The 25,343-nt window shown below is 39.5% G+C and overlaps 1 protein-coding gene across 1 annotated transcript in view; it reads right to left on the bottom strand.

The window, feature by feature from the left end:
• LOC145688328 (uncharacterized) overlaps nt 1-25,343 on the bottom strand; it is a 164,428-nt gene that overhangs the window by 29,314 nt on the left and 109,771 nt on the right. The window lies entirely within an intron of this gene.

The raw sequence follows: 25,343 nt of genomic DNA, 5'->3' as shown, positions 1-25,343 counted from the left end.
ATTCCATATATAACTTTCGCTAATAACTCCTTCATCCAGACTGGAACCAAGTATTCAAGTTTTTTCTTGTTACATGGATACGAACCAAAAACAATCTGTGATATTGCGATTGCATTGACTCAAACATTATGCATCGACCGAGAACAATTGAACAGAATTAGGGGAATTGTGAAAGACAATTTAGCTACAAGCTATGAGAAGCAAAAGAAATATGATGCAAAGCATAAACAAACTAGCTTTGAGAAAGGACAAAAAATACTTGTTCTATCCAAACCGTCAGATTGGAGTACCAGGTTCATTCTCCTCTAAATGTGCTGGTCCAGTAAGTATACTTGAAAGGATTAATCCTAACCTTTATGAAGTTAAATTCAGCGATTCATATCTTCAACCTATACTGGAAATTTCAGTGGACAGAATTAAGCCCTAATATGAAAACTTAGATGAAACTCAGCATAAGGATAATTGGCTTCTCTTTACTATACGAGCGAAGACATTTAAAACGACGGCGAAACGTAAGACGAATGATACACGATAGGTGTCAACCCAACTTTACAGCCCAACTTTTAAATATTTCTCTTCTTTCAATTAGCAGCACGAAAAGAGAAGAACAGGATAAGAAAATAAACATATCTAAATTATTTAACTCAATTGGCTACGAACATTGTATAGCATAAAACATTTTGATCATTATCAATTTTTAATTTGAAAATGACAGTACTCACCACTCAAAAGAAGAAACGCGAAGATAACCATTTAGTTGGATAAATAACTTCTTTGCCATACAAACACTTTCTATTGCCTGTTATTTTCAAAAAGCTGATTCATTATTCTTCACTGAATGAAAGAATGCTGAGATTGCACTTCTGTATTTAAAAAGGCAAATTATTTATAGAAAGACCAGTAACCTACAACTCTTCATTTCCTCGATTATTTTTTATTTTTTCACTATGAACTATATATTGTCACCGACATTATGCAACATAAACATTGCACAGGATGTTCCAAAAATCATGATCACAGTTACATTGTACAGGATGTCCAGGAATTAAAGTTCATCATTATTGGCATTTAAAAATTGGAATTTTTTAAAATATGTATGTTTAGTGCAAATATTCTAGAAACATTACACCTTATACAGGGTGACCAAGAAATCACAAACTTTCCAATATAAATCATCTTTATATTCCTGTGATAATCGCAACTTTTTAGTACTTGCAACTCTTTTTATCTTATACCTACTATATCTCTGTCTTCGCTCGGAACCAAAAACAACCAAACGACCCCTTCTAGGGGTACGGCAGCGTTCATAGCGTAATTTGACTTGCGTAGTACAATGGCGTACTGCATGAATGCGCGCCAGCTCGTGCTGCATTCGTGTATTAATGAGCTGTCATTTCGAGTGTTACAGTGATATGGAGCGGTAGAGTGCACAGCTTCGTGCCTTTGCTGTTGAAAGTTATTTCAAGAATAACGACTCTGTTATTGCTACCCAGCGTCTATTTCGGCAACATTTGTTTTGGTTTATAATGGTCTTTTCGTAATTTGTTGTAATTTTAATATTCTAGCTGTATTTCGAAATGAGCGATGTAAACTATTCAGTTTTGCTCATTTCTAATTTCCCACTATTTCCACCGTTGTTCACTTGAGAACTATTTTATTATAACTACAGTTGTTACTTGCAACCGTATCCTCGTACTCTTCAGTTCGTCGTCGTTCGTGAATTTGAATGTACTAAATGCGCATAACAAAGTCATATATGAATTTATAAATATTCTTAGGGGTTGGCCAAGGAGAAGTAAACAAATAGTTTCTTCCACCATGTTTGGCGAAGGTCGGACGTGTAATATTCATCCTCTACATTTGTATCGATTATCATCTTGTTTTAATTTTTGCTATATTTTATTTTCCAGTGTATTCTTTGTTCCTCTTCCTCTAGTAGTTTGCGTGTATGCAACTCAAAAGTTGCATTTAATTTGTGGTAATTAGCATAATAATCACTGTCTGTTACAGTTTACGAAAATGAACTTTTGAAACTGCACTCAAAATATGAGATATATCCTCTCATGGCTAATATGTTAACGTACACGCTGGGGATTCGTTCCTAGTGAGCAGACATGTTAGTGAAGGGGAGTAAGAGCAAAATTGAAGATTTGTCTCAACATTTGCTAATACGATTGTTTCGCGTGTCATTGTCCATGTCTAAGTACTTCAACTGGAGCGGGCTTTTTAAAGTTAACCCTTCATTTTTCCATCTTTCTTTCCGCTGTACAGTTTGTTGTTCACGCCAATAATGTACAACGAGATACTTTGTATAAATTGATAATTACTTGTATTTTTGGGCAGAAAGTGCTTCTACATAAGCACTATACCAGATATAATGTTAATTTAAAAATAACAAAAGAAGAATGTTTTTAATATATGTAAGAAACATACATTATAATATAATTAGTTGCTATGTAGTTGTTTATAGATACCTAATCAACATGTATGTTTGCAAGACAGTTTGAGTGAAAATACGTTAAAAGAGTATCAACTAATAAACCATTTAATACCGATCATCGACTTGTAATTTCGATAGAAAAGGTGATAATAATAGTGTATATAATAATTGAAGATATTTTTATGTGTAAACAATTACTACCACTCAAGATCTACTTATATTATTAGCCGAACCAGGTTGACGACTACCTTTGGTGAGTCGTTATAAAAATTTTGGTTTACCTCACCCGGGACTCTTGTAAATTCATATCCCGAAGTAAAGTAAGGGTGAATTTACTTCTGTAATAAGGTTAATGACTACGAACTTGACAAGACTTAGAAGTGGTAGAATAATCACAAGAAAAATGAACGGTGAGGCAATGCAGAAAGAAACCAGTGATAGTGATAATGGTGAACAAAATGCAGCACCAGGAATGACATTAGAAGACCGAATTTTATTAGTCTTACAGCGGCAAGAACAAAGCCGAAAAGACGATATGGAAGCCATGAAGCAAGAATCCAACAGAGAATATGAAGGATTAAAACAGATGATAGAGCAGAAGTCCGAGGAATCCAACAGACGATATGAAGAATTAAAGCAGACGATGGAGCAGAAGTCCGAGGAATCCAACAGACGATTGGAGCAGAAGTCAGATGAGACGAAACAATTTATTATCCAGGCAATGAATGACATCACTTCGCAGTTTGATGAAAAGTTAAAAAGAATATCTGAGGATTGCCAGGATAATCAAAACCATCTAATCCAAGAAGTCAGTGGTGTAAAAAGGGATTTGGAAGTAATAGAATCTTCTGTACAGCAACAAAAGATTCAGGTCACGGATAACTCCAACCAGATACGCGTGAATACACAGTTGATAGCTACCTTACAAGAGAAAATCAGGACACTACAGATCAAGGACAACACATACCACAACAACATGGATAATGATCGTGTAGAATTCCCTTGTTCACAAGAGATGACTTCGCCTTCACCCGTATCTGATGAGGACATTATTTTGGAAGAAATTCATCCGAGAAGTACAGATGGGCGGAAAAGAGATGGTGCAACTACACATCATGCCGTAGATAGGAATGGTCACTCAACAAGAACACGGAATGATAAAAGGAAGGTAAAGTTAAGCGTAAATATGAGTGAAATACGTGTTATGAGTAAATGCATTGGTAAATGTAACGAAAATGCTACTTCTTTCCTAGAAAAATTTCAGGACGAGTGCAATATAATGTGTATAGATAGATCGCAATATATGAAACTAATCCCTCATTTATTACTCCCACCGAATCATCAAGCGGGAGTAGATAAAATTAAAAACAATTCAGATCATTTTGTACCTGTTCGAAATCTAAATATCCGTAGTGTGAACGATACGGAACAAAACTTAAATCGAGTAAATTCAAGCAATCAGAACGAGCAAAATAGGCAAAGCTATGTTGGGAATCAACCTAACCTAACCAATCATGACAATAATTATGTCAGATCACTCAACCGAAGTAGACACAAAAACAATCGAAATACATGGCGAAATTCTAGAAATGCTACAAATCCTATGTATAGACATAATCGTTGTTCAAGAGATGGCACTTCGTATCAAAATCAGAATCACGACGCAATACATGTACAAAATAGTACGGAACCTAATCATGATTGTGCAGTACAATGTACTTTATTAGAGTCATATGCTAGTACAAATTTAAACTGACTCTAGTTAATGAAGTAAGGGTTAAACCCATACCAACTATAGATTCTTGTGAACATTTATTTTTAAGTTTATGTGTTAATATCAATAATGAAAACAATTCTTATGACTTCGATATACAAGCACTATACTTGATAGGATTAGTTAATGGACTCATAAATATTTTATCACATTTGTTTCAACAAATGATAATTTTCAAATGATTTTAATTCTTTCTCGTTAATATGAAGAATTATAGTTCGATTCATTAAAAGCAAAGGTTATTTATAGTATATTTGATTTATGTTGAAACTTAATTGTCAAAGATTATGTTAAGTATATGATTCATTCTATTAAGCTAATTATTCAACGACTGTCTTCATGCACGATCTTATATGTTACTTGAATAAGATTCTTCTATATTCTGACGCTTAATTGATACAATGCATACTGTAGAATATCATCTAAAGTAGTTACTATATAATGCGCCCTTGATCATGGTGACTCATGTTTTGAAATGTAATTGCTTCTTACTATTTTGAATTCGTACCCTTCGTTAATTATATAAATAAGCGACGACGTTTTAATAATAAAATATATATATTAATGTAATAAAGGATAAATGATAATGAAATGTTAGATTTATTATAAATATATTTATATGAATGAAAATAAATAATGTTATATATATGCGAGGGTCGATCAAAATGTATAGGACATAATTAATGGAATATTGTTCTTGTAAACGGACCAGTGGTTCTTAAATATAAAATCCAAGCTCCCTTGTAACTTTTATATTCAGTCCCATCGTCGGGCGACATTTTTATACAACGAGATACTTTGTATAAATTGATAATTACTTGTATTTTTGGGCAGAAAGTGCTTCTACATAAGCACTATACCAGATATAATGTTAATTTAAAAATAACAAAAGAAGAATGTTTTTAATATATGTAAGAAACATACATTATAATATAATTAGTTGCTATGTAGTTGTTTATAGATACCTAATCAACATGTATGTTTGCAAGACAGTTTGAGTGAAAATACGTTAAAAGAGTATCAACTAATAAACCATTTAATATCGATCATCGACTTGTAATTTCGATAGAAAAGGTGATAATAATAGTGTATATAATAATTGAAGATATTTTTATGTGTAAACAATTACTACCACTCAAGATCTACTTATATTATTAGCCGAACCAGGTTGACGACTACCTTTGGTGAGTCGTTGTAAATGTTGTCAGGAAAACTTCAATGTAATGTTTATAACTTATTTGAATAACGTAGCACATAGTGAATCAACTCATCTGTAACCAAACAGTCCTGCGCTCCGTCACGGAATCGATATTTGAAAAAAATGAAGAGCGCAGCTTTAGCGGGGATTAGAAGCACAAGCTCGAAATTTGAATTGAGTATTTTTAAATATTTGGCTTTCGATTTGACCTTGATGCTAGAAATCGGGACCAGCAACAATCCATTTCTCGTATGATAGGCTAATACCTAGATTTTAAAAAAAATAGTAAGCCCGGTTAACTGATAATTTTAGTGGTTTTAATAATACTGAAGTAGGTTTGCAGGCTGTGTGTAATAACGCGAAGTGGAAGATTTCAATATGAGTGGAAAAATTAACATTTGCTTGTGATCATGGCTATCGCTCGGGCCGAATTATTAAGTAAGTAACTTAAACCTTAGAGAACTACGGGTACGAGAGTGAGTACATTTAAAAATGTTCAGAAAGTTTAGGTGTGGTGTGTATGTCAGACAATATATACGTACATAGTTATTGTCGATAGATTTATTGAATAAATAAATCTCTTATTTATTACAAATGTCATATTCGTGCAGTTTTACTATACGGATCCATAGTATAAATAGTAGTAGTAGTCGTCTTCGTAGGGACGGAATAGAAGCCCTGCAGGTTTTTGTTGAGTTGTGTTCTCGACATAAAATGGACACATTAAAGACTTCCTCACATTTTTCCGTACATTTTACAATATGTGGATCTGTATAGTAAAACTGCACAGTCATATTTATGTGTATGGGAGGATAAGGCATTATTGTTAAATTTTCAATTATTACACCTTCAGACTTTACGTCCTTTTGGCCTAATTTTATCTCCCCAATATAGATTATCTAATTCACACATTTCGTAGCACGTATTCGATTTACATGTAGTGCACAGGTAATTTACATGTAGGACAGAGGTGATTTACACGCAGTACCCAGGTTATTTACATGTAGGACAGAGGTGATTTACTCACCGTACCCAGATGATTTGCATGCAGAACACAGGTGATTTCGTCGTAGTGCATAGGTGGTGTAAAAGCATATTCGAGATCCAAAGAAAAGAAGGAGTTTATATATTTGGTGCCTTACCCTGTAACACCATATATAACACAATTTTTTTTATTTTTAAGGCTAGTCAGAGGCTAGCATCCTTTAAGAGGGCTACACCCTCTTTTAGGGAAGGGAGTTGACAGAAACATTATAGGAATTAGGTATTGGTGGTTGGTCTATGGGCTATTAGTTAAACTTTATTATTTAACATATTATTTTATGGACATTATGATCTTTGCGATCATAAACACACTTCTAGGCAAACTGAAACATTAATCATGGTTTAGACATGATAACAAAATACTGCATATAATATACGACACATACGTATATAATACTATATATAATTTATAATATAGAAAAAAATGATAAAGAATATAGAGTATAGCAAGTGTGAGAAATCAGACAACAAATGTAAAATGAAGTTATGGATAAGCGGTATTTGGAAGTCATGATGAAAATGAGAGATGAAATGAAGTGCACCTGACGCCACAACACGACAGAAGAATTGTTAGAAAGACGAATGCAGTTATCCTCTGCCTAGGGGCTGCTCTAGGCCAATGGAGACGTGGTGAACCCTGTTAATGAAATGAAGTCACTGTGTGTATGATGGAAATATATGTGATAGATGAATATGCAAACGATAATCTTGAAGAATCTGTAGATCGTGATGGTCTGGAGGGACTGTGTAACAATATAAAGTAAAGAGAAGGTAAAGTGGAGTATGACAGTATCGTGCAGGAGATGAGTGAAGCGCAAGATGATGCATAGTTTCAAACAGTAGAGGATGGTGATGTGTGTAGCGTTGAGTAATGAATTTTAAGCGGAGAGTTTCGAGATGGTAGCTTAGGACAGGAAATGATATTAAAGAATATAGATCACGAGTTTGACTGAGAAGAGAAATCCGAAAGGCGATGCGGAAGGCATGTCTTTCAAAAATGGCTAATTTCTGGTAGTATAAGGAAGGAGCGAAAATCCATGCTGGAAACCCGTAAGTAGGAACTGGGCGGAGGAAGACCTTGTATGTGTTGAGAATTATGTGTGATGAAAGACCCCAGTTTGTGCCTGTTAGCCGTTTCAGTAGGTTGAGGCGGTTGTAAGCTTTAGTTTTTACGTGATTGAGATGCGGTTTCCACGTTAAATGATGATCAAATAGAATGCCTAGGTATGTAACGGTTCGGGTTGGAACGATGGCTGTATTATCGACATGGAGTGACAAAAGAGATGGATTCCTGTGGGCTTTGGTACGTTTACGGGGTGGTATGAATACAATAGCTTGGGTTTTTGTGGCATTAATCTCTAGTTTCCATTTGGAACACCAGTGGGTGAAGCGATTGATGGCTATTTCTAATGAATGATTGATGTTGTGAATAGTTTTGCCAAGTGCGGGAAAGGCTGTATCATCAGCATACTGAAACAGATGGACGTCAGTAGAAAGATGTGGAAGGTCTGCAACAAAAAGGATATATAAGAGTGGGGAAAGTGCAGAACCTTGAGGAACACCGCACATGGGAAAAATGGGATGTGATAGCTGTTCGTTAATGGAAATATAAGAGATACGACAGACAAGAAAATAATAAATGATGCGAACGTATGGCATCGGAAACTGAAATTTAATGAGCTTATAAATTAGCGCCAGATGCCAAACCTTGTCAAAGGCTTTCTCAAGGTCGAAAAGGACGAGACACGATGGTTGGATGGAGTTGTAGTGATTGGTTATGGGCGTTGTTAGGCGAAGGAGCTGATCATTAATGGAGAATGAAGGACGGAAACCTGCTTGATGAATCGGAAGAAGTTGGCGATCTAGTAAATGTGGATGGAGGCGTTTCACAAGATTGCGCTCGGATATTTTGTTCAACGTGGAGGTTGTAGCCATACTTATATTACGCTAATTTCGATATCTTAGTAATTTCAATTAAATCATATATAACCTCAGATTCTAAAACTAGCGTATATGTATGGGTGGGAGAGGAGAACACATCGATCGGTTCCCCCGATATTAATTTTAGTGGTTTCGTAATTCCACACTGAAATATAGAAAGGATACGTAATCTATTATCGCTACTAACAAACAATACTATGAAAACAAATCTCTGAATAGTAGTAGTAGGATTTGAGTTCATAAAATAATACTCGTACAACCGATCTCCTTTAGAAATTCATACAGTATATTTAAACTTTGAAGAACCCAATAATCAACATATATTTAACACTTCAACAATCAGTATTGCATTATGGTCTTCGTGATAGCGGAAAGAGAATTTAAATAGATTCAATCTCAGACTATTATCCAATTAACAACGTAAACTATTCTGCCTCAGTAACAGCTGACCTGTTCTAATTAGTCACGCAGATTGGTAATAATGCAGGAATCTAATTCAATAGGGAAAAACGTAGAAAAGCTATAGTAAAGTGCCTAAAACTAACAAAATGGCAAACTGCCCTTTAAATGTAAGAATAATAAGGAAAAGCATATAATTTACGTACCTCGCTGCCTTATTAAGCCAATCCGTGCTTTCAAATAGAACAAAAAATGAAATGAAATCTTTGAGTTTTACGTCCCACGGTTATGCCGGTTAGGCTAAAGGAGACGGTGATTATGAGAGATGAGTGAAATGGTGGAATGAAGAAAGTGGGAGGAAACGGGAGAACCCCGAGAAAACCCACGAGCACGGTCAAATAGAACAACTAGCCGACATGAGGTTACAGCACTCCACTTTAAACTTCATGAGTACATTCGAATTTTAAACTTCAACAGAATTATACTTTGAATATCACTCATATATTATGTATACAGAATAAGCTTTTTGATATAATAACTCGACCACAAAATATGATAAGAGTAGCGAAACATAACCATTATACAGGGTGCGGCACGTAAAACCGGCCCGTCGTAATATTCTGATATATTGTGTTTTTGGCAACACTTAAATAATCTACCTTCCTACCAAGAGATGGCGTGTCGAGGTTGGGTCAACTTACGTGACCTGCAGCAGTCACGTGCAGCCGCAGCCAGTGAAACTTGTCGAAACCAGTTGAGAAAAAGGCCTCATTGTGTTAAGCCGGGTGAGTGTCAGTGTGTGATAATGCCGTATTCGATACCCGAGCGTGTTGCCATTGTTGAAGGGTTCATTCTCACTGGATCTTTTGTGAAAACAAAGAATTTGTTTCGGGAGAAATTTCCAGGACGTTCTGTGCCAGCAAAAAGCACCATTCAGGAATTGATTGAAAAATGGCGGCGTACAGGATCGGTTCAAAATGCTCCCAGGAACAGACGACCATCTGTCTGCACACCTGAATTCAAGATGCAGGTGGAGGAGATAATGACAAGAAGTCCTCGAAAGTCAACCAGGAGATTGAGTCAACAGGTTCATGCGAGTGAGAGAAGTTGCAGACGTGTTTTAAGGGGACTGAAGTTAAAACCGTACGGGATAAGTGTTGTGCAAGAACTGAAGGAGCCTGACCTGCAGAAGAGGGTGCATTTCTGTTCATGGCTGTTGAGCAATGTTGCCAGTGGTTTCTTGGATCCACTAATGCTCATCATGAGTGACGAGGCGTGGTTCCACCTGTCTGGGTACGTAAATTACCAAAACAACCGGTATTGGTCGACAGAAAATCCACACACAATCCACCAGGTACCCTTGCATGATGAGAAGATTGGTGTTTGGTGTGCCATTTCCGCCACACGCGTTATTGGGCCCATATTCTTTGAGACGACAGTGAACAGTGACGTGTATATGGGAATCCTGGAGGAGTTTTATACACACTTGACCGAAGAGGAGCGTCAGTTATGTTACTTTCAGCAGGATGGTGCAACATGCCACACATCAGCTGCATCATTGTCCCTTGTGCATGAGATGTTTACATCAGAGAGGACAATCAGCAAAGGCTTGTGGCCTCCTCGGTCACCAGACTTTACACGTGTGACTTTTACTTATGGGGACTGTTAAAGGGAAGAGTATACGAAACAAGTCCACACACAATTGAAGAACTCAAGACCAGGATCCAGGATGTCACCAATAGCATTACAACACAAGAACTGACAAGGGTATATATGAATCTCCTCAATTGTGCTCACATGTGTGTTGAAGTGGGCGGAGGACACTTTCAGCACCTGCTGTGAAGGCTGCTGTGAAGGTGAGTAGTCATATTCAATACATTACATTTCATTTATGTGTTGTAGTTAATCATATTCAATACATTACATTTCATTTTATGTGTTCACTTTACGGGCCGGTTTTACGTGCCGCACCCTGTACTTCCTCCCTCGGACGTTCCAGCACAAATATGGCCATCTATAGAGAGAGCTCATCCGTCATGCTAGTACGTCCCACCAGAGGGCATAACCAACAAAAAAAAGAATAGGCAAGAACGAAAAAGCTTTTTCGGTACATAATAATATAAATTATTACTAGAGACACTTTTCTATAAATATTTAATAACCAGTGACATAAAATCCATGGGTTATATGTTACAAGGTCAACTGAATAGATCGATATGAAGGAACATCGGACTGCGGTTTGCCAGGTTTGGGAAACACGAGTCTTCGATACTTTCCAGTCCGTAGGGAAAAACCCTGTGCGTAATATAGAAGTATAAATAAGTGCCAGAAGAGTGAGTAATATAGCGGGGCTTTCTTTAATATGCCGAAAGGTGATCGAATCGAAACCTGGTGAAGTGTTGCGTTTGTGCTGAATGATACTGGCGATTTCCGAGACTGTGATAGGATTGGTAAGAGCATGATTGGGGACTGTATGAGAGATATGAGGTTGAAGTGAAGGACAGTTAAGATCGACTTGATCGACTGAATGAGGAATGTTGTCGGACTCTAAGGGTGTGAATATGGTTTGGAGATAGCAAATGCATTTGCTTTCTCGTTGTCAGAATGTAATGGTGTATCGTGTAAGAGAATAGGATATGGAGTCTTAGAGTGTTTGCAACAAAGAGAATTAAAGCGTTTCCAATAGCGAGTAGGATGAGTTGTATCGGAGAGTTTATCAACGTTTTAACCCACGGGCATAATTTGTAAGCAGAAATATAGTTCTGGATCATTCGTTGAAGTTGGTGATGAAGTCCTAGAGCTTCTGGATTTCTGGTGCGAAGAAATTCGCGGTAAGATTGGCGTGATCGACGGACTAATGCTAGATATTGTGGGGGTAGTTTTGGACGATAAGGGATTGATTCAGATTGAGGGATATAAAGTGCAGATGCCTATTGAGAGGAAGTGGTTAAGAGATTAATGTTATGTGAAAGTTCTTCTGGTGTAGTAGGAGGTTCGGAATTGGCCGAGGTGTTTTCGAGATAGGTACGAATATTGAGGTCAGTCGGCTTTGTCGTAACGGAGTGATATACGTAGTGAAGGTGGCAAGTTGATAGAAGTCAGGCCTGAATGATAAATGAGCTTGATAGGTGCATGATCACTGCCCATTAAGTCGAGAACATCAATAGTGCAACGATTAATGATGATATTTGAGACTATTGCTATATCTGGAGTGGTATTTCTGATAGGACGAGTAGAGCGAGGAAGATTGAGAAGACTGCCTGTGGTATGAACTGTGATGAAATCAGTAAAAGAGGTTTGATCGGCATTTGAACGGCTATGGAAATTGACATTGGCCAAAATAATGAAGTGCTTATACGTATGTGAAATGTGTGAGAAGAACGCATGAGGTATACGAAGGCCGGGGCGCACATATTTAAATAGATAGTAGCAAGAGTGATGGCGATATTACGGAATTAGAATGTGATGATAAGATATTCAGGGAGATGTAAAAGAGGACATTTGTGAGAACGGAACGGAATGGTGTGACGGAAACCTATTGCAGCTCCACCATTGGCTCTGAGGGCTGGCATAGTGTTATGTGTAACGAGATATGGAGCAAGATAAAGTCGGTTTGAGAAGGGTTTCATTGAGAAGGAAAGCTGTGACTTGTTCTTCTAGTAAGAGTGTATCGAAGACTACTTTGTGTTTAAGAAGAGATCGGATGCTGAGAAATAAGAACACTATATCCATATTGGGCACAATTATACTGATGTTTCGAGGTGAGTGGTGTGAAAGTGGACATAATTATTAGAATAGGTGGTGTGTAATGATGCATGAAACATATATTTCGCAGCGGCAATAATTTGTTGAAATATATGCTGGCGGTGAAAAGGGTGAATGTTTTGCAAAGTAAGAGAAAGGAATTCCAGTAATTTACTAACTGTGACGGGATGGTCAACGGGGTAATCAGTGGAGGTGCATGATTCAGTGGTTCTCAGAGGAACAACAAGTTCGGGGTGGGACTCTTGAGCAGAAGGTTTGCCTTTACACTTATAACTATAAGCTGGATGTTATTCGGTGAAAGTAGGGCATTTCGGGTTCTGAGTCATGTTTGTGCAAGCACGAGTTTGATGATGTCCAGAACAAAAGCCGTAAACGGTAGGATTTTTACAGGCGAATGTGTGATGGGAATTGTACTGTTGGCATTTTTCACAGCGTAGCGGTAAAGGTGCAGACGACCTAGAAGGCTCAACACGGTGTCTTCGTTTATAAATATATGCTCGATGAGATAACAAATTGTTGATGGTGTCCTGATGGTGAGAGGGCGTGAGTATACGCACCATATAGGTGGCACCGCATCGTTTTTTTTATACGAACAGCTTTATGAATAGTATGCCCTTCGTATTGGAGCTCTTCGTGAACCTCCTCATCGGCATACGTCGGGTCAACTCCACGAATGACAACTGAAAGTAATGAAGGCCGTTTCGGTGGAGACGCTTGTTTGCATTTGACAGAGTTAAGGGATGTAAGGGTAGCTTGTTTCCCAAATTTTTCATACAACGCTTTTTTCCGAACTAAAATAGCGAAATTAGGGTCCGGTGATTTGAGTAACATGCCGTTACGTGTCTTGATGACTTGAGACAAAGGACACTGGGTAGATACTTGCAGAGTTGCATAGTTACGAATTTCTTGTTACTATACTTTGTATCAAAATTTTGCAGCAGAAATGAGTGAAGTATCGGATTGGTTGGTGAGGAAGAAGGAAGATGAAATATATGATTGATGTCTGTCGGCTGGGCTTCCATGTGAGAAGTATCGGTAGCATTATCTCGATGTTGTTTCTTTGCCGGATGGCGAGGCTGTTTAACACTAGAAGGACCGGATGGGTCAAAATGACCCATCCGGTCCTTCTAATGTTAATGGAATCAGCATAGAGCTGTTGACTATGTGGTGGTCTGGATCTCGTGGAGACGTGGGAGTTGTAGAGACAGTAGAACTGCCTGACTGCGTACGTTGTCTGTTGCTCAAATCCTTCCGCTTGGCAACTTTCGAAGCCGAAGCAGAGGGAATGGCAAACACAGGAGGAAGGCCATGATGGCGTCCTTCCACCGAGAATCAAGTGGTACCAGGAGGGTCAGCCATAATGGAGAGCCGTGAGCCGAAACAATGAAGCAGTGATGTGTGATGTGAAATATGAGTGAGATGAGCAAGGTGGGGCAACTCAGCAGGCTCGATCTGTGTATCCGGCTGTCCTTGGCTAGATAAGTCTGACAGACGGTTCGTGAGAAAGAGACAGAATGTGAGGCCCAGGATGAGGAAAAGGAAAGTTTTTCCAAAAATCGTCACCATATCATTAGCGATGCTTCAGAGCACAGCTCTGGGAAAGTATGTAAGAGAAATGATTTTTTTGTCCGTTATCCCGGTTAAAGGGTTGTGCCCTTTCTTCGGGTAAGTGCATTAATTTGATTGATTTAATTGAAGGAAATTTAGGTGGTCTAAGAGGTTTCATATTTAACCTTTATTTATTCATTATATTAATATTAATCATAGACACACATACATACAAAAATAAACACATACATGAACAATAATATTTTAGGTGCTATAAGTGAATGTGTTAACATTGCCAGGTATTACATGGAGGAATTTGTGGACTCAAAAAATAAAGGTGCAAATGTAAATAATGGAATGAATAAAATGAAGTGCTCTGGACGTCACATTACTAGGTTATGTTAGTTCAGACGAATGAAGTTATCTTCTGTTGCTAGGGCGATTCAGGAACTGATGAGGACAGAGGAGGGCCATGTTAATAGTTACTTACTGTGCGTATGATGGATAGATGTGAGATGAAAGTTCATGCGGGCGATATACTGCAAAGATTTTGGGGTCCAACATATTGTTATCTGATTGTAAATGATATAGTGTCATGAAGTGCTGAAGAGGATTATCAACGTACTGAGGCGGTGCATCGTTATCACGGTCGTAGCGGAGAATTTCAAGCATTAGGGGATGGTGCTGAGCAATTCATTTGCAGATATATAAGGTATACGAATTTGTTTAAGATGATTTAGTAATGGCAGAAAGTCAATCATATCATAAAGTAATCTCCTTGGATGCGGCAGACTTATACGATATGCTAGACGTATAGCATGGAGCTCGAGGATAGCAAGTTTTTGGTAGAATTTTAACTATGCAGATATCCAAGCTATATGTCCGTATGTTAACGTACTCCACATGAATGTTTTATATGTATTGATTACGTTACCTGCTCGTAGTCCCCAAGTTGTGCCAACTAGCCGTTTCAGAAGATTAGGTCGGTTTTGTGCTTGGCCTATGAGTTTGGTAAGATGTGGAGTGCACGTAAGATGAGTGTGAAAAATGATACCGAAAAACGTAATAGTAGTTGACACGGGAACAGGCGTAAGACCAACCTGAAGGCGAAGTAGATTCGGATTTCGATGTACTCGAGAGCGTCGTCTACGTGGCAAGAAAACTATGGCTTGTGATTTGGAAGAGGTAATGTTCAACCTCCATATATGACACCAACGTACTAATGCGTCAATAGCTGTTTGCATGGTTTTATTAAGAGATCGTACTGTGAGGGCAGTTGTGAAAAATGCAGTGTCGTCCGCAAACTGGAATATTGTGGTGGTATTAGGAACGACTACATCGGCGACTTACAATAAGTATAATAAAGGAGACAGAGATGAGCCTTGCGGTACCCCAGATTGTAAAAAGATTGGATGATAGCGTTCCATTGATCGAGATGTAAGCTAGTCGCCCTATTAAGAAGGAGTGTATGAATCGGATGTACGAGGTTGGTTGAAGGTAATTACGAAGTTTGTATAGTAAACCAGGCTGCCAAACCTTGTCAAAAGCTTTTTCTAGATCAAACGTTACAAGGCAAGAAGGAAAGCTTGTATTAAACTGATTATAAATGGGTGTGGTGAGACGAAATAATTGATCTAGGGTACTAAAGTTTGGTCTAAATCCAGCTTGGTGAATTGGAAGGTTATGTGAGTTGAGAAGGTCGTGCATGCGACGTACAAGTATTCGTTCCAAGATTTTGCAGAGACAACTTGTGAGGTGAATAGGACGGTACGACGTGACTTCTAATGGAGGTTTCTTTGGTTTAGGGAAAAGAAGATCTTTGGAGTACTTCCAGTCGAGCGGAAAAAATCCAGTTCGTAGAATAAAGTTATAGATGCTGCTAAGAAAAAGGAGAAAAGAATGAGACGCCTGTCTGACGAGAACATATGTAACAGCGTCAAAGCCTGGTGCTGTATTCCGTTTGCCTATAAGTGCATTACTAGTAGTTTCGGGGTGAATTGCCATGGTTAGAGGATTATTTGGTTCTAAAGTGTGACCAGCACATAGTGGAAAGGAAGTAGAAGCTGCATCGGTATGTCGGTTGATAGCTGATGTAAGCGGTCTGGTGTATACAAACCGGGTAGTGGGGTAAAGATGCCTTGAAAATAAGAAGCAAATATATTGACCTTATCTGTATCCGTAAGGACTTGCTGGTTATGAACGATGGAGTATGGCGTACGAAAAACTCTACCAGTTAGTTGATGAAATTTGCGCCAATATTTTGTAGGATGTGCTTCGTTAGCAAGTGTGTTGCTAGATTAGATCCAGTGACGTTTTTTAAACGCAACGATATAGTTATGAGTTATCCTTAAGTATTGACGATGAAGACGAAGCGCTTCAAGGTTGCCCGTATTTAGATATTCACGGAAAGCTCTCCGTGAGGCTGTAATAAATGGTAAGTATTGCGGAGGTAGTTTAGGTTTATGTAACTGAACTTCAATTGTTGGAATTGAACGTTGTGCTGCGTCCTGAAGGGCTGTAGTTAGATCAGTTATTGTCCTATCGAGTTCGTATTGTGTGCTAGGCATAGTGAATGAGGTTACGGCAGCGTCTAAGTCGGAACGATATTGCTCCCAATTTGCCCTTTGGTAACAGTAGACCTTCTGAGGAGAGGGCTTAGGCTCAGTGCTAGGAGAACAGTGAATTTCGACTTTGATGGGAACATGGTCGCTACCTATGGAGTCTAGCACAGATATATGAATGGACTGAGAGAGAGAAGATGAGGTTATGACTACATCAGGAGTTGTGCTACTGATAGGACGTGTAGGTTTCGGTAAATTATGGAATTCAGCTTCGGTTTCATTCCGAACAAAATCTAAAAAGTTGTCCTTGTCACGTCGTGAGCGACTATGAAAATTTAGGTCAGCCATGATAATGTAATGACGGAAATTGGGATCAATGTGGCGGAAGAAATCATAGTTGATAGCTCGTCCTGGACAATAGTAAATGGTGACAAGGGTGACTGTGCGGCCTCGAAAATAGACCGTCGTGATGTGTTCAGGAAGGTGAAGTGCAGGTGGAACCGTAACGGCACGATAAGGAAGATTGTGCCAGATACCAGTAGGTGTGCCTCCGTAGAGACGTGGGCCTGTTGGAGTGTCGTGGCGAAGTAGATGATACTTTGGTATATAACATGTTAAATATGGTGCAATGCAAGTTTCATTTACTGCAAATGCGGCAATTTGTTCTTCCTGAAGGAGCTGGGTGAAGAGTAGTTCATGTGTCAACAGAGATCATGTTTGTAACACAAACGGTCACGGTCACGGTAATGTTGAATTTTTTTGAAGAGTATCGGGCCGAAGCCCCTGACTCCATGAGTAAGATGGCAGAAAGAATATATACAGACGTGCAGCTGGCTTGTTGGATATTACTATTGTTTTGTTATGTCTGTGAGACTACATCTGCAACTGTCGCAGAGTAGCTGATGTTGAATTCATTACGATCTAAGGAAAGATTTTAAAGGCGTGGCTTGCGATGAACGTTCCGTAGAGCGCATTTTGTTACAATGGTAGTTATAGCTGGATTTATGTGTCTTGGTAAAGTATGCCAGAACTTATGGTGGAGATGCCATAGAACTTCCTTAACAGGAGGCAGCTATAAATCTTCCAGAATTTGGCTGTTGCGTGTATATCTATCGTGACCAGTGATGATACGACCGGCTCTCGTTTGCACACTTTCAAGTGTTTGAAGATGACTGTTAGAAGCATGTTGCCAGGCAGGGCATGCATAAGAAAGTGTTGATAGGACTATCATCTTCAATATGTGCACGCGGACCTCGTGAGAATTTGAACTGCAGCGAAAGATGGGGTACAATGCTGATATTTTGCGTAATGCTCGTTGCTTTATGTCTTTGATGTGTGAGGCGAACGTTAACCCACGATCTAAAGTCACACCCAGATATTTAGCGTGTGTGGTGTGAGGAATGTGTGCGTTCTCATACGTTAAATTTCGAGGGGCACGGATGCGTCGTCGACTGTGGATGACAGCACAGATTTTGTCTGCATTGATTTTAATTCTCCATCGCTTTGCCCATTCCTGAAAGCCGTTGAGTTGACGTTGCATGTAGATGTAACACTGTGCAAGTGAGCTGCTGGTCGTAAAAAAGGCATTATCGTCAGCATACGTTGCGGAAAAGCAATGTGGTAAGGTCGGGAGATCTGCCGTGTGCAGATTATATAAAAGCGGTGAAAGTACAGCGCCCTGTGGAACACCTGCTTTCATAGATCTAGACGTGGATTTGACACCGTCAACAGACACATGAAATTTTCTGTCAGTAAGGTATGAACGTAGTAAATGTATAAGACGATCTGGAAAACCTTGGGTGTATAGCTTATATAATAGTCTTGCTAACCATACTTTATCAAAGGCTTTTGACACATCCAGGTATACGCCAAGGGTGTGTTGTTTCCTGTTGAAAGCCGTTGTTAAATGATCCACTACTCGTACGAGTTGCGTTGTAGTGCTATGTTGAGCACGAAACCCAAACTGATGGGAAGGTAGAAGGTCTCTATTATCTACGTGATATTTCAGCCTCCAGAGAAATACCCGTTCGAAGAGTTTGCTCAAGTGCGATAGAAGATTTATCGGCCTGTAGTTTTCCGGGAGCAGTGGATTCTTGCCAGGTTTGGGGATTGTGATGACACGAGCTTCCTTCCAGTTCTTCGGAAAGTAGCATAATTGAAAGATGGCATTAAATAAGTAAGTTAAAAAGACCAGTAGTTTTCTAGTTGGATGTTTGAGAATCTCAGATCGAATCCCATCAGGCCCAGATGCTGTCTTTGCCGGCAGATATTTTATATGTCGTTCTATTTCCCGGGGTGTTAAATGATCCTCTACTCGTTATTAAGGTGATGCCATGTGTAGGGTTTTGTGTACTTATGCTATATAATGTGGTTCGGATGTGCTGTTTCAGATAGGGATCGAGGCGTGCTCTATTGGGCTGGAACTGTTCTTCCAGAGAGTCAGCGAAAATGTCCGCTTGCGATTGAGAATCTTGAGTCAGTCCTTGAGGTCCTTGTATGACTCTAGCTTTGGAAGCATTTGTGGCACGTTGGAATGATTTGGAGTACGTCCAAATTTTACGGTCATTTAGTGTGACATTTCGAAAAATGTCTTCCCAGTATTGTTGATTCTGTCGCGTAGTGAGCATCTTGAGCTTCATACAAAGTTTGTTCCACAAAGTCTTATATGCGGGATGTAGTGTGTGCTGCCATCGACGTCTAGCCCAACGTTTCAGATGAAGATAAAGTTGTAAATGAAAACTGTCGCATTGACTGGTTTGCGTTGGAGATATTTTGGTAGTGGAGCTCGCTGCCTCTGCTGTTCGAAGTGTAACACAAAGTTTTTTTTTATTATTATTAATGCTAGCACGAGGCTAGCTACCTCTGAGAGGGCTACACCCTCTTTCAGGAGAAGATTTGACGGGAAAGTAGGATTGTGGTTAAGGATGGCTGGTCTAAGTAAAGGTAGTTTATTTATTTATTTACTTTATTAACTTAATATCATTGTGTAAGTCATTATGATCTTTGCGATCATAATCATTAGGATGTGAGGAGGAAAAACTACACATATATATAACTTAACAAACATATATAAATTACATAGTACAAAATAACAAAAACAAAAAAAAAATGAATGATAGGAACAAATATACATATAGATAATAATAGATAATGGAAAATATGAAGATATCTGTATGAAGATACAGGCATACATCATGGATGACGAATGGATATAGTGGCAGAGAAAGGACGTACGTAAGCTTCAATGATATTATGTTAAATCATGATAAAAGGATGAACGTGAAAGATGAGATGAGGTGCAAGCACAGGACAACACCTCAGGGGAGATGTTTGGAAGACGAATGCAGTTATTTTCTGCCTAGGGGCGACGCTAGGCTAATGAAGACAGAAGGAGCCCTGTTAGTTACAAGAGGATTTACTGTGCACTATATGAAGGAAAAACATGAGGTAGATGAGCATGCAGACGATAATCTTCCAGAAGTGTGAGGTCTAGGTGATCAGGGGGAAGCGAGTAGCAATAACGGGTATAAAGTAAGTGTAACGGTGTGTAATAATATCGGGGTCGGGTGGGATGGAGTGCAAGATAGTGCATAGTGGCGAAAAGAAGAGGATGATGTTGAGTGTAACGTGTGGTGATAAATCTTTGACGGAGTGTCTCCAGGTGAAATTTGAGAATAGGAAGTGTGATTAGTGAATACAGGTCACGAGTAGCACTAGGTAGAAATATGCGAAAGGCAAGGCGGAAGGCATGCCGTTCGAAAATATCAAGTTGCTTATAATAGGATAGTGGAGCGGAGATTCAAGCTGGAAAACTATATGTGATGACTGGTCGGAGGAAAACTTTGTAAGTATTAAGGACTATACTTGGAGATAGGCCCCAGGTAGTGCCGGTGAGACGTTTCAATAAATTAAGTCTGTTTCGTACTTTGGTTGTCAATGATTTGAGATGTGGGGTCCAAGTCAGACGGTGGTCAAAAACTATCCCAAGATAGGTTACTGTTTTTGAAGGCCGGAGGGGAACCTGGTTAACTGTAAGAGAAAGTAAAGAAGGGTTGCGATGAACTTTGGTGCGTTTGCGTGGCGGAATAAATACTATAGTTTGGGTTTTGGCAGCATTTATTGTCAAATTTCATTTGTGACACCAGGCTATGAAGCGATTAATAGCTTCCTGAAGACAGGCATTGATTTGTTGAATAGTTCGGCAGAGTGCCAGAAAAGCTGTGTCGTCGGCGTATTGTAACAGGTGAACATTCGGAGGTAGCTCGGGAAAGTCTGCGACAAAGAGGACATACAATAAAGGTGATAGGCAGATCGTTGTGGCACACCGCACAGTAAAAAAATAGGACGAGAGAGTGCGTCATTGATAGCAACATAAGACAAACGGCAGACGAGAAAATGATAGATGAGGCGGATGATTGTGATAGGAAGTTTGAGTTTAATGAGTTTATAGATAAGTACCAAATGCCAAACTTTATTATAGGCTTTTTCAAGATCAAAGAGAACCAGACATGACGGTTGTACGGAGTTATAATGATTGGTAATAAGTGTAGAAAGGCGGAGTAATTGGTCATTTATTGAATAGGAAGGTCGAAAACCAGCCTGATGAGAGGGAATAATGTTTCGATCTGCTAGATATGGATGAAAACGTTTGACGAGAATGCGTTCGAAAATCTTGCTGAAAGTGGAGGTTAACTGAATCGGTCTGTAGGATGAAGTTTCGGATGGTGGTTTATTCGGTTTTCGAAACATTAGGGTTTTTGATACCTTCCAATCTATCGGGGAAAAGCCAGTGCGAAGTATAAAGGTGTATATCAGTGATAGAAACATGAGTAGTGTGATGGGGCTTTCTTTAATATGGCGATAAGTGATACGATCGAATCCTGGAGCTGTATTGCGTTTTCGCCGGACAACAGAAGTAATTTCTTCTTCTGTAATCGGAGCAGTAAGGACATGTTCAGGAAGTCTATAAGTCACAGCAGGTTGAAGGGATTTAGATTGAGTATTTACTGCCTCAGCAGGATGAGGGTGGAACATATGATCAGGTGGAGATGGTGTAAAGATAGCTTGAAGATGATTGGCGAAAGCGTTCGCTTTATCCTGGTCGGAATGAATGGCTGTATTATCTAGTAGAAGAGGGTAGGGAGTCTTAGTGAGTTTTCCACAGAGTGCATTAAAACGTTTCCAGCAGAGCGTGGGATGCGATGTTTCAGCAAGATGATTACATGTTTTGATCCATTGGCGTTGCTTATAAGCGGTAATATAGTTGCGAACAGTTCTCTGGAGTTGATGGTGAAGGCGTAAGGTATCAGGATTTCGAGTGTGCAGGTATTCGCGATAACATTGACGAGAACGACGGATCATAGCGAGGTAGTGAGGTGGTAGTTTAGGTCGATAAGGTACTGATTCAGTTTGTGGAATGTATAGGGCTGAAGCTTGCTGAATAGCATTGGTTATAGTGGTGACTTGCGTCGAAAGCTCGTCAGGAGTGGTAGGTGAATGAGAATGGTCGATGGTAGAAGAGATGTAAGTGCGATAATTGACCCAATCTGCTTTATCATAGCGTGGTGTGGGATGAGGCGATGATGCTGCTTGTGAAGGGACGAGACCAGTATGATATGTGATTTTAATGGGAGCGTGATCATTACCTAGTAAGTGTAAGACTGCCACAGTACAACGTGTAACTATTGAATTGGAGGTAATTGCAATATCGGGTGTGGTATTGGAAACTGGGCGTGTGGGCGAAGGAAGGTTGAGAAGAATTCCTGCAGTGTGAGATGCTATATGATCTTGAAATTGGGTGCGTTCATGAGCAGAGCGACTATGAAAATTTACGTCTGCGAGGATGAGAAAATGTTTGAAGTTATTGGAGATGTAAGAGAAAAAATCTAACGGAATTGGAGTGCCGAGTCTGACGTAGATGGTAGCGAAAGTAAGAACGATGGATTTAAAATACAAAGTACCTACGATGTGCTCCGGTAAGGCTAGTGCAGGGCAGCTATGTTGTCTGAATGGTAGATTATGGCGAAAGCCCATAGCAACTGCACCGTTTGCTCTTAACGCTGGTGTCATGTTATCATGGCGAAGCAACGTGTAGTTGGGAAATCTGCGCTGCATGGACTGAGTCAAAAAAGTTTCATTCAGAAGAAAAGCAGTGATGTGTTCTTCTTGTAGGAGTGCTTGGAAAAGAGTTTTATTCTTGGTGATTGATCGAATATTGAGAAACAGAAAGCTGATATCCATGACGACCAAGATATTAAACAGATGTTTCGAGTGGTGTAGTATGGAAATGAACGTAATTGTTTGAGTAAGTTGCATACAGGGCTACATGAAAAGTGGCTTTAGCGGCAAGAGTGAGTTGCTGAAGGATGTGGGGACGATGGAAAGGATGAATATTCGATGGAAAGGATAAAGGATGTGGGGTTTGTACAATGCGCTGTTGCATGATTGTTCTACGTTTGACATTTTTGGCATCGTATTGGCAATGGCGCAGACGATCGAGAGGGTTCAACGCGATGTTTGCGCTTGTAAAGGAAGGCACCATGAGTAAGCAGATGATCGATCGTCTCTTGAGATATGGTTAGGACTCGCACCATGTAAGTAGGCCCAGTGTTATTACGAATGCGAATAATTTTATCAATGGTATGCCCCTCGTTGCGCAATTCCTCGTGTATTTCATCATCAGAATATGATGGATCGACTCCCCTGATGACTACAGATAACATCGGAGAACGTTTTGGAGGAGGTGGTATCTTACGACGAGTAGCGTTCAAGGAGACAAGTGTAGCATTTTTTCCGAAAATCTCGAACGAGGCTTTATTACGGACTGTAGATAGGAAGTTAGCATCAGATTATTTGAAGATTAATCCATTGCGGGTTTTTACAACTTCAGTGAGTGGAATGCTTGGCAGGTATTTTCGAAGTTGAAGGATGATGAATTTTTCATTGGTGAATTTAGCGTCGAAGTTTTGAAGCAAAAAGCAGTGAGGTGAAGAAGAAAGAGGATGAACAGATGTTGATGATCGGCGTGCTGTCGGTGAAACGTCGGCTTCCATGTCGGATGTTTCGATATGGTGTTTCTTAGCAGGAGGCGAATGTTTGACCCTATCAGAGTAACTGGGTTGGCTCCGTGGAGATCGAGATCGAGATCTATAACCAGCTGATGTAGTGGAGGCGGTCGAGCGTTCAGAAGCTCGTCTTTGTCTCTCAGCATAGTCCTTCCGCTTCTCCACCTTCGTGGAGATAGCAGGTGGGCTAACGAAGACTGGTGGTAAGCCTCCATGTCGACTTTCTAAAGATGCTCCACTGCCTGAGCCTGGGTCTGCCATCGTAAATATCGAACTATTATCACGAGACCTGAACTATACTCGAGAAGTTGATATGTGTTGATGAGTAGGTGGGACAACCCGTTCGGATAGTTGTCCAGGGGGAGCAGGTCCCCTGCCTCGATCTGTAGAACCGGCTGCCATTGGCTTGATCAGTCTGACAGACGGTTCGCGCAAAAGAGACAGAGAAAAAGCTCAGGATCAGGAAAAGGAAGGATATTTTCAAAACTCGTCACTGTTCTCTCAGTGGCGCTTCAGAGCAAGCTCTGGGAAAGTATGTGACACAAAGTTTTTTTTTCAATGTTAGCTTGAAAGCTAGCTACCTCTAAGAGGGGTACGCCCTCTTTCAGGGATGGGAAGTTGTAGGAAATATTGGTTGCAGGGATGATTTGTGGATGGTCTAAGGGAGGCTAGAGTACTGGGTGATAGTTTTCATTATATACATTTATTTATTTATTAAATCAAAAAACATGGACATTATGATCTTTGCGTTCATAATCAGTATGATATCGGTATTGAAAGGAACTTGGGAACACAGACATATTACAAATACATTACAAATATTATAGTACGGTACAAAGAGTATACTACAATGTAAGCAGGGTAGAAAAAATATTTACGAAACAAATTTGAAAAGATACATGGTGATGGAGAAAAAAAAGTGAATCAAAGTGAAAAGAGAACAAAAGGCGTTAAGATTCTAAGGAAAATATACACCATGATAGATGGGATGAGGTGCAGACACGTCACAACACTAGGAAGATGTTAAGTAAACGAATGCAGTTAACTTCTGCCTAGGGGCGACTCTAGGCTGATGTAGACATGGGGGAGCCCTGCTAGTAACAGAGGAAATCACTGTGCGATATAAGATGGAAATATATGAGGTAGATGAGCAGGAATGAAAAAGTCCTCTATGAGCGCATGAGCTGGATGATTGGGAGGTAATGTGTAATAATATAGCGTGAAGAGTAAATGTAGAGGTGTATAAGTATAGCGTGCTCGGTAGGGATGGAGTGTAAGATAATGAATGGTATCAAAAAGAAGTGGCTGGTGATGAGTGAAGCGGTCGGTAATGAACTTGCAGCGTAAGGCTTCTAGGTGATATTTGAGAATAGGAAAAAAAAATACGAGAATAGAGGTCTTGTGTAGGACTAGGCAATGAGATGCGAAAGGCAATTCTAAATGCATGACGTTCGAGAATGGCAAGTTTTTCGTAATATGAGGTTGGCGCAGAGATCCAGGCGGGAAACCATATGTCAGTACTGGCCTAAGAAAGACTTTGTAAGTGTTAAGAACAAGATTCGAAGAGAGACCCCATGTGATACCTGTTAAACGCTTCAGAAGATTAAGT

This window comes from Thermobia domestica, chromosome 6 (genome assembly GCF_964235325.1).
Source record: "Thermobia domestica chromosome 6, izTheDome1.hap1.1, whole genome shotgun sequence".
In the NCBI taxonomy this organism is placed as follows: domain Eukaryota; kingdom Metazoa; phylum Arthropoda; class Insecta; order Zygentoma; family Lepismatidae; genus Thermobia; species Thermobia domestica.
This window is presented reverse-complemented; position numbering and strand designations above follow the sequence as displayed.